This window comes from Daucus carota, chromosome 9 (assembly GCF_001625215.2).
Source record: "Daucus carota subsp. sativus chromosome 9, DH1 v3.0, whole genome shotgun sequence".
Taxonomy (NCBI): Eukaryota; Viridiplantae; Streptophyta; class Magnoliopsida; order Apiales; family Apiaceae; genus Daucus; species Daucus carota.
This window is the reverse complement of record NC_030389.2, coordinates 40,128,980-40,139,735: the sequence shown is the minus strand read 5'-3', so window position 1 is coordinate 40,139,735 and position 10,756 is coordinate 40,128,980. Positions and strand designations below refer to the sequence as shown.

Sequence of the window (10,756 nt, the reverse complement as noted above, 5' to 3'; positions counted from 1 at the left end):
AAAAGACTCTCATCCCCTTTCTTGAATCATCTTCAAGAGATCACCATCTTCCGCCGTGGGTAAGAATCCCCTCTCCTTGACTATCGACTTATTCATAAGCCGTTGAAACTCGGTTCGTGCACCATCGGAGGTGAATTCAACCTCACCCATCGAGGAAGAATCGCTAGATGTAGGGGCTTGGGTGCTTGGTCCTTGTGATCTTCGGGCTCTTTTGGGTGCCATTGATAGAGATTTAGAGTTGCAAGAGGTTTATGTGTGGTGGGTTTGAGAGATTTGATGGTGGTTGTGTGTATGGATGTGTATATATATATGTAGGGTTTATAGAATTAGAATAGGAATTGGAGATGGGTTTTGTGTTTATATAGGATTTTGAGAGCTGAGTTAGGGTTATGGAGGATATATTTCGGGCTAGGCATGCAAAATTAGGATTGTGGGCTTTTAAAAACGAAAAGAAAATATTTTTTTGTGAGAAAAACGACTTCTGGGCAGACAGTAGCGCGGGCGCGCTAAGTGCAGCGCGGGCGCGCTGAGCAACTTAGCGCGGGCGCGCTAGACACTAGCGCGGGCGCGCTAGTGTCTGTCACCCAGGGCCGAAATTTCTCCTTTTTTGCGTTTTTGATGTTTACAACAGTATAACATGGTTCCAATGCGCGGGTTGCCTCCCACGAAGCGCTTGTTTAACGTCGTTAGCTCGACGTGAAGTCCAGAATTAATCCGATTCCGATTGAAGAATCGTGGTTTGTACCTCACGATTCACATTTCCGCCAAAGTAAGGCTTCAACCGTTGACCATTAACCTTAAATGATTCATCCGGCGCTTTGGCATAGATTTCTACCGCACCGTGGGGGAATACCGTCTTGACTGTAAACGGCCCCGACCAGCGTGACTTGAGTTTCCCTGGAAACAGCTTCAACCGAGAGTTATACAATAGAACCAATTGTCCTACTACAAAAGATTTTTGTATCAACCGCTGATCATGCAATCTTTTCACCTTCTCTTTGTAGAGTTTGTTATTTTCATAAGCACGGAGGCGGAACTCTTCCAACTCATTGAGTTGCATCATGCGTTTCTCTCCAGCTAATTGTAAGTCGAAATTCAACTTCTTTAGTGCCCAATAAGCTTTATGTTCCAATTCTACTGGTAAGTGACAAGCTTTCCCAAACACTAACTGAAATGGAGAAGTACCCAATGGTGTTTTGTAAGCTGTTCGATAAGCCCAAGCAGCCTCGTCTAATCGCAAGGACCAGTCTTTCCTAGAAGGGTTAACCACCTTCTCTAATATGCGTTTGATCTCTCTGTTAGACACTTCAGCTTGACCATTCGTTTGAGGATGATAAGCAGTAGCAACCCGGTGATTGATATTGTACCTCGTCATCAAGGTTGTGAATTTCCGATTGCAGAAATGAGAGCCTTCATCACTGATAATGACTCTAGGGACTCCGAAACGGGTAAAGATTTGTTTTTGAAGAAATTGCAAGACCACCTTAGCATCATTTGTAGGTAAGGCTTTCACCTCCACCCATTTAGACACGTAGTCAACTGCTAATAGAATATACTGGTTGTTGCAAGACGAAACGAACGGTCCCATAAAGTCAATACCCCAAACATCAAATATTTCGACTTCCAAAAGCATTTTAAGAGGCATTTCATTCCTCCTAGAAATATTACCTGTACGTTGACATCGATCGCAACCTAACACAAACTGATGAGCATCTTTAAACAGAGTTGGCCAGTAAAAACCTGCTTGAAGTACCCTCTTTGCTGTCTTCTATCCGCTATAATGGCCTCCATAACCAGTGGAATGGCACTCGCGCAAAACTCCCTCAACTTCATTATTAGGGATACACCGTCTGAGAATTTGATCGACTCCTTGTTTAAACAAAAAGGGTTCATCCCAAATATACCATTTCACATCGTGAAGGAATTTCTTGCGTTGAGCATAAGAGAATTCTGGAGGAATGACCTTACTCACCAGATAATTTACAATATCAGCAAACCATGGCTCTTCGGCCTCAGCCCCAAACAACTGTTCATCTGGGAAGAATTCATTAATTAGAATACTGTCGGTAGTTTGTTTGCTATGATCTTCTAATCGGGATAAATGATCCGCTACCTGATTTTTCGTGCCTTTCCGATCTTTAATTTCCACATCAAATTCTTGGAGTAATAGAACCCAACGAATTAGTCTTGGTTTAGAATCCTTCTTTGAGATGAGATACCGAATGGCTGCATGATCAGTGTATACCACTACTTTTGTTCCAAGAAGATAAGACCTGAACTTCTCAAAGCTAAAGACAATAGCTAGAAGTTCTTTTTCTGTAGTAGTGTAATTCAACTGTGCATCATTTAAAGTTTTGCTGGCGTAGTAGATAACATGAAACACATTACTTGTACGCTGGCCCAGTACAGCTCCTACAGCATAATCACTGGCATCACACATCAATTCGAATGGTTTACTCCAATCAGGTGCAGTGATGATAGGTGCTGATGTCAACTTCTTTTTCAAAAATTCAAATGCTTCCAAGCACTCTTCATCAAATTTGAATGGAATGTCTTTCTCTAACAGATTGCAAAGAGGTTTGGAAATTTTTGAGAAGTCCTTGATGAACCTCCGATAGAAACCTGCATGACCAAGGAAGCTTCGGATGCCTTTAACCGAGAGTGGTGGAGGAAGATTTTTAATTGTTTCCACCTTCGCTTTATCAACTTCCAGTCCCTTGGCAGATACTTTATGTCCCAATATGATTCCTTCTTGCACCATGAAATGGCATTTTTCCCAATTGAGAATCAGATTAGTTTCCACACATCGCTTAAGAACCATTCTCAGATTCGTGAGGCATTCGTCATAAGATGTTCCGAATACAGAAAAATCGTCCATGAATACCTCCACATTGATGCCGATCATCTCTGAGAATATTGCCATCATGCACCTTTGAAAAGTGGTTGGTGCACCGCATAAGCCAAAAGGTACTCTTCGGAATGCAAATGTACCATAAGGGCATGTAAAGGTTGTCTTTTCTTGATCCTCCGGAGAAATAGCAATCTGATTATAGCCAGAATACCCATCCAACAGGCAATAGAATTCATGACCAGCCAACCTGTCAAGCATCTGATCAATAAAAGGCAGAGGGAAGTGATCCTTCCTTGTAGCTTTATTCAGCTTTCTGTAGTCCATGCAAATCCTCCAACCAGTGACAGTTCTAGTTGAGATGAGTTCCCCTTTTTCGTTGGCTACTACTGTCATGCCTCCTTTCTTAGGCACACATTGTACTGGACTCACCCATGAGCTATCTGAAATTGGATATATGATACCTGCATCGAGCCATTTAAGAATCTCTTTCTTTACAACCTCCTTCATGATAGGATTTAACCTTCTCTGTTGTTCCACTGAAGGTTTGCTTCCTTCTTCAATGAGAATTTTGTGTTGACAAAAGGATGGACTGATTCCCTTGATATCAGCTATAGTCCAACCAATTGCTATTTTGAATTCCCTTAGCACCCTCAAAAGTTTTTCCTCTTCCTCACCTGACAAGTTAGCTGCAATAATAACAGGAAGAGTAGAACCTTCACCAAGAAAAGCATACCTCAAGTGATCCGGTAGCGGTTTAAGTTCAAGTTTAGGTGCTTCGATTACTGATGGTTGTAGTGGTTTATGATCTTCCTTTTGTTCCTCCAAGCCAAGAGATTCGACAGGTGGTTCAAAATTCCTTCTCCAAGATGATGAGTTAAGATGATGGATTTCTTCCAATTCTTCTTCACTGTCCAATTCCTCATCATTGGTAAGGATTGCTTCCAATGCATCATTCTGTAAAACCCGCTGGCTATTAGCTTCTGCCGTAGTATCAAGTACATCCATACTGAAACAAGATTCCTCATCAATTGGTAATTTCATTGCATTGAATACGTTGAACGTGACCGTCTGATCTTGTATTCTCATTGTAAGTTCCCCTTTTTGGACATCGATCAATGTTTGCCCGGTGGCTAAAAAGGGTCTACCCAAGATGATAGGAATTCTTTTGTCTTCTTCAAAATCAAGAATCACGAAGTCGACTGGAAATATTAATTTATCAACCTTGACCAGCACATCTTCAATTATACCCCTCGGATATATGATCGAACGATCAGCCAGCTGTAAAGACATGTTTGTTGGCTTGAGCTCTGGCAGGCCAAGTTGTGTGAAGATAGATAGAGGCATCAGATTGATGCTAGCCCCCAAGTCGCACAGACACTTATCAAAAGAGAACTTCCCAATAGTGCAAGGGATAGTAAAGCTTCCCGGGTCTTTCAGCTTAGGTGGTAATTTTTGTTGAAGCACAACACTACATTCCTCCGTTAAAGCTACTGTCTCTAACTCCTCGAGCTTTAGCTTTTTTGAAAGAATACCCTTCATGAACTTGGCATAGCTAGGCATTTGCTCGAGTGCTTCATCAAACGGAATGTTGATGTGAAGCTTTTTGAAAACTTCAAGGAATTTACCAAATTGCTTATCCAGCTGCTGTTTTTTTAACCTCCTAGGAAACGGAGGTGGTGGATATAATGGCTTTGACACCGGAGCAGCTGCAGGGATAGCCCTATCCAATTCAACATTAGGTTTTATGCCCATTGTATTCGAAGGGAGTTCTGCTGGAATTTCTTGCGGTTCATCATCCTGATCTTGTACCAATGTTGGGGTTGGCCCTGTTGTAGTTTTTCCAGATCTCAGCGTAATGGATTGGACTTGCTCTTTAGGGTCCCTCTTACCTGGTACCTCTGTATCACTAGGGAGATTCCCCTGTGGTCTGCTTAATAAAGCATTAGCTAACTGACCGACTTGTGTCTCCAAAGCTTTTAAAGTTACTGCCTGACTCTTATACATGAGTCTTAGTTCTTCCATGTCAGACCTTTCGTTAGCTGATTGCCCATGATTCTGAAATCCCGGAGGGTGATATGGCTGTTTAGGTGCATACTGTTGTGAAGTTCCAGCCTGACTATATTGTTTAGGTCCCTGTTGAAATCCTTGTTGAGGCTGATTATAACCCTGATTATTACTCCAGCTGAAATTCGGATGATTTCGGTTGTTAGGATGGTAAGTAGCTGGAGCAGGCTGTTGACCTCTCTGAAAGTTGCTCACAAATTGTGCTGATTCACTAGAAATGGCACACTGATCAGTAGAGTGAGTACCAGCACATAATTCGCAAATTGAGATTGGCTGTTGAATTCCTTGGTGAGCCAGAGAATCGACTTTCATCGTGAGAGCCTTAAGTTGAGCAGCAATAGCTGTAGACGTGTCAAGATCAAGAACTCCGGCTACCTTCCCTTGAGTAAGTCTTTGAGTAGGGTTCTGATATTCATTAGCAGCCATCATTTCAATAAGATCATAAGCTTCTTCATAACTTTTAGCCCATAGCGCACCTCCAGAAGCAGCATCAAGCATAGGTCTGGATTGAAGTCCAAGACCATTATAGAAACAGTTTATTTGCATCCAATCCGGCATGCCATGATGGGGACACTTCCTTAGCATCTCCTTATATCGCTCCCAGGCTTCACAGAATGTTTCTCCTGATTGTTGAGAGAATTGAGATAGAGCATTTCGTAGTGCAGCAGTCTTTGCCATGGGGAAGAATTTAGTGAGAAATTTCTGAGCTAGATCTTCCCATGTAGTAATAGAGCCAGATGGTAAAGAATGCAACCATCCCTTAGCCTTATCTCTCAGTGAAAATGGGAAAAGCCTTAGCTTCACAGCATCATCAGAAACTCCATTAAATTTGAAAGTGTCACAGATCTCTATAAAATTACGTATGTGCATATTAGGGTCTTCAGTAGGAGAACCCCCAAACTGTACTGAGTTCTGGACCATTTGAATAGTTCCTGGTTTGATTTCAAAGGCATTGGCTGCGATTGCAGGCCTGACAATGCTTGACTGGATATCATCGATCTTTGGCATAGAGAAATCCTTCAATGCCTTACTGTCTGGTTGTGCTTCAGGTTCTGTCATTGTTTCAGAATCAGAAGAAGAAGAAGAAGATGAATCAATTGCTTCCTTACGAGCTTTAGAACGTGTTAGCATAAACGCGACCCAAGTACCTGAAATAAAGAAAAGAAGAAAAGTGATAAAAGAATAGAATCCTAGTCAGTGAATTTTAATGCACACTGATGACAAGTACATAAACTAAATTAATTAACACCGAGTCCCCGGCAGCGGCGCCAAAAACTTGTTCGCAAAAATCTACACGCAAGCGCACGTGATCATAAGTAATATATTTGTTCGTTCCCACAGAGACTGGTGAATTAAGAATACGCACCTATGCAACAATGTATGAGTAATTTTCACTGCTAAGACAATTAACAAGGATGTGTTCTTTTATACTAATAACTAAATTTACTAATCAAAATCAGAATAGGAAAACACATGGGATTCTAACTTCATTATCGAATTCATCTAGAATTGAAATTACTGATTAACATGTGACTGTTGATCCTAATCAGACAACACGAAAGTAATACATGCCAACTTTCGTTGCACACATATCATACCAATCAAAATCCACAATTAAGACAGAAATCTCATGGACACCAACAAAGCTCAGACCCTATATCTCTATAGCGGTAGTGTAAGCAGAGAGGTTTAAAAGCAAGTCGTCTATCGTGATTACACAGGGTGATAAAAATAGTTCAAGTCTATCACAAATTATGTTTCATTCACATAATCCTATGTTTACATGGCATAGTTCTAAATTCAATCATCCACTCTCGCTTCAGAGAGAATTAACAAACAACTTAGAAGTTAGCTACGCTCCTAAGAAGAATAAGCACGACGCATGCAAAGAAATCAACGTACGTCACAAAATCAAGCAATTAATATTCGTTACTAGACTTCATCGATAAATCCATTAGAATCCCATGAAGGCGGTTAGTTCATAATCGAACTAATCGACATCATGGGTTCTAACGAAAACATGATAAATAAACTACGAGAATTAAACGGAATAAAAGTACTTGAATTAATAATAAAGAACACAACGTTACAGATTTGATGTTCACGATCTCGCTCGAAACTGTCACTTCCTCGCGAAGAACGATCCAATACAAACTGATAATGTGCTTGATTACAAGAGAGAAAACGGATAAACTATATTCCCGATATTCTACGATACCAATAAGGCTAGGGTTTTACACATGAGAAAATAAAGTGCATTGACCAAGTCAACCGGGCCTCGACCACTGCTAAAATCCATCGGAAAAGCTTCAAAAATCGGCCCGGGACACTTCTGCTGGGCGCGGCCGCGCTAAACTAGCGCAGGCGCGCTAGTGGGGACAGTAGCTAGCGCGGGCGCGCTAAGCTTTAGCGCGGGCGCGCTACTGTCTGCCACTGGCAGCCCTTTTCTTCGTTTTTTAGCTCGTTCTCGCGTGCATGCCCTTCCTCGCTCTAGTACCACTTCCGTAGGTGATCACGGTTGCATTTAGCACATGCAACAAGCCCTTTAAACCCCTAGATAGCTCTAGTGGACGAGTGTGTTCTCGTGAGGGTTTGTAGAAGATGTACCCACAAAATCCCAAGTCGTGATGAATCCACAAATCTCTATTCTTGCAAATAATGCACCAAAAACAACCTAAAATGATAGAAAATCACTTCATCACCTCAACTCGTGACCTGCACAGAAAAACACTAAAAACACATCAAAAGACACTAAACACTTAAGTACAACCAACCAATTTAAGTGGAAATGAAGGCCTATAAGTGTGTATAAATACCACTTATCAATTGTCTGTTTCATTTTTAGCTAATGGGGACATGTATATGGCCATTGTACAAGTCACATGATCCAACGGCCACTTTGATAAAAACCATTGTCTTTTATACTTTTAGCTAATGGGAAATATAGATGACAATTGTTATAGATAACATAATACAATGCTCACAGTGGTAAAAGAATATTGTCTCATAGAACTTAAACAATCATCCCCATCTTTTAAAACCATTGTCTAAACGAATGATTAACAAGAGTAATGAGAGCAAAAACCATTGTCTAAGATGCGCAAAGACAAAGGCATTTGGAGATGGAATCCGTTGTCTAAGAAATGTACAAACAACATTACAAAAAACCAAAAGCCTTGTGTAAACATATATTTGGACGAGCTTGTTTTGACCATAAGCCGTTGTACAAGAGATTTCACACAACACTTTAAAAATGCTCATATTGTGAAAAGGATCCTTACACAATCGGACCTTTCTAAATAAAACGTTGTCTAAAGACATATTCGTCAAGCTATTTTGTTGGAAAAATTGATGTATGAAGGATTTAGCCCAACAGTTGAAAAAACAAAGTATTGTAAGAACAGTTCTTAAACAAGAACCTTTATATCAGAAACCGTTGTAGTCAAGCATAAACAACAAGCATGCCCTTGTTAAGTATCGTTGTATGATCCTCCTTTCAACAAGTCTGGAGAAACTAAAACTGTTGTGGATATCCTCTCTAACAACATTATTTCTGAAAGCAACTATTGTTAAGAAGAATTTCTAACAACACCACGTTTAGTAGAAAACGTTGTTGGTTCTGGGTGTTGCACAACATTTTTTTCAACGTAAACCATCGTGTTCAGCACTATCACACAACGGTGCGCACCGTTGTCTGATACGCATATCAGACGGCGTCTCGATAGACAACGATTTTTCGTGGTCTCAGACAACGGGCAAAAACCGTTGTGTGATGCTGAATCTGTTGTAGTGTGGAGATAACGAATCATACCTTTCAAAAGCTTGACTTTCACGAACTCAACGGAGATCCTAGCTATCACGGTTTGTGTCTACCTCTCGGAAAACACCTCTATGGTATCCACACGAGCACCGACGGATGGACGTACTAGCCTCCTTCTCGACGATCGGAACTGCCTTGCCTCTCTTTGCTGCTAGGGTTTTTCTCACAAAAACGTAATGACCTCCTTCTCCATCATTATGTATTTATAATGACTGATGAGAAGGCCCGTAAAAGCAAAGCCCAACCCTAGTAGGTATAGGATTAAATAATAAAACGAAATTCTATTATTTAATTAATAACTAAGACATACTTAATTATTATGGGCAAAAGCATTCCCTTTAATTCGAATTTATATTATCTTAATTAAGTCTCACTTAATTATAATAAAATTCAAATAATCATCAGTTAATTTAAATCAATAATTTAAATTAACTTATTCCATTATGTGCTCTATTTGTGTGACCCTATAGGCTATTATTTAATTGGCAATAATTTTATTCTCTAATAAAATTATAAACAATGAGCGGTATCTAGTAATACATCATTGTTACCCAATTAAACAATAATTAAATCGTGATTAGATAAAACCTTTCATGAATAATGTTTTTCGTGTAATATGATCCCTTTAACCATACATATTATAGATTAAACTCGAGGCATGTATTTAGTCATCCTCTTCAATATTTAATCTGGGTTTACTTGATCCATGAGTAGACTATCAAGACAAATCATTATTTGAGCATGGCCATGCATTTATAGTCTCACTCAATCAAGAGGCCAATAATATCTCTCCTATTTATTAGGAGGGTTAAATCCTTTATCTATCATTCATATTTCTCATACGACTCATGATATACCCGATCTCCACTTTTATCATCACCCGGTCAAAGGTAACTTTTAATGTAGTCAAAGTATATTAATCCTCGCATAGAAATATAATGATTTCAAGTCAAAGGATCTTTACACCATTATCATTGTGAGTCTTTCTTATGACTTTATTAAACATGAAGAATCTCACTGTGGGTCTGTCCAGTACCATGTACTCTTACATGTACCTATGTATTGACTTTAGTATCCCCATACTTATAACCAATGAGATGTGGTTATCTTGTCAAACAACATACTAGTCTATCTATGTATTATTATCGTCCTATATAATAATACTCGACGAGGGACCTTTAAGAATATGATATATTATATAATCTCAAGTTCAAGTCATGTACTTAAACTATATAATGTGTATCATGATTCTAAGGACATTTATTATGCTAACAAGATATCGCAATAATTTAGATCATAATAAATACATTTATTGAATGAACAACTGACATAAATGTTTAAACGAATAATGTATTGCCTGTAGGGCACCTACACTAACAATATACATGGTGATGAGGCATTGTTGGCAATCAATTTGGAGAAGGGCTACAAATGCTAGACCAACAACTTCACTGCCATAATTTTTGACCTACTCCGTATATTTTCCCATGACAAACATAGCAATTGATCAAGTGACATGCATGAGAGATTCACCGGTCACACATCCAAGTGTCCATGAAGAGCCCTTACATAATGAGTTGAGTCTAGCTACTTTTTGTGATGACTATTCCCATCTGTATTAAAATCATATTATTAGTTAGTAGCCAAAATCCAATGATCTCATGAAAATGAACCATATTTCTAGCAAATTATGTTTAACTTATTCTTAGTAATTTTACCAAGATAGACCTCCTAAAGTGTTGGTGTAAGATGTTCTTTGTCATGGAAAATATTATTATCCAGAGCTAATTGTCATGCTTGAAATTACACTGTAAAATCATAATTTAATTTTAAGATGAGCTGGTCTTTTATTTGGTTAGGAATTTTCTGCTTTTACTGAGAAAAGGGTATAGAAAGCAATGAGTTGTATAAGGCATGGTATACATAATACATCATCACCTGATCAGTGGGAGACGTGTTCTACCTGTGTTCTTTTTCACTGTCCTTGTCATGCGAAACATGGTCAAGCTCCTCCATTAGGG

General features: G+C 39.4%; 1 non-coding gene across 1 annotated transcript; it reads left to right on the top strand.

Moving 5' to 3' along the window:
• Nucleotides 1-5,471: 5,471 nt before the first annotated feature.
• LOC135149801 (small nucleolar RNA R71) lies at nt 5,472-5,578 on the top strand. Its single transcript, XR_010288016.1, has one exon. It is a non-coding gene; the product is annotated as a small nucleolar RNA R71 (small nucleolar RNA).
• Nucleotides 5,579-10,756: the final 5,178 nt, after the last annotated feature.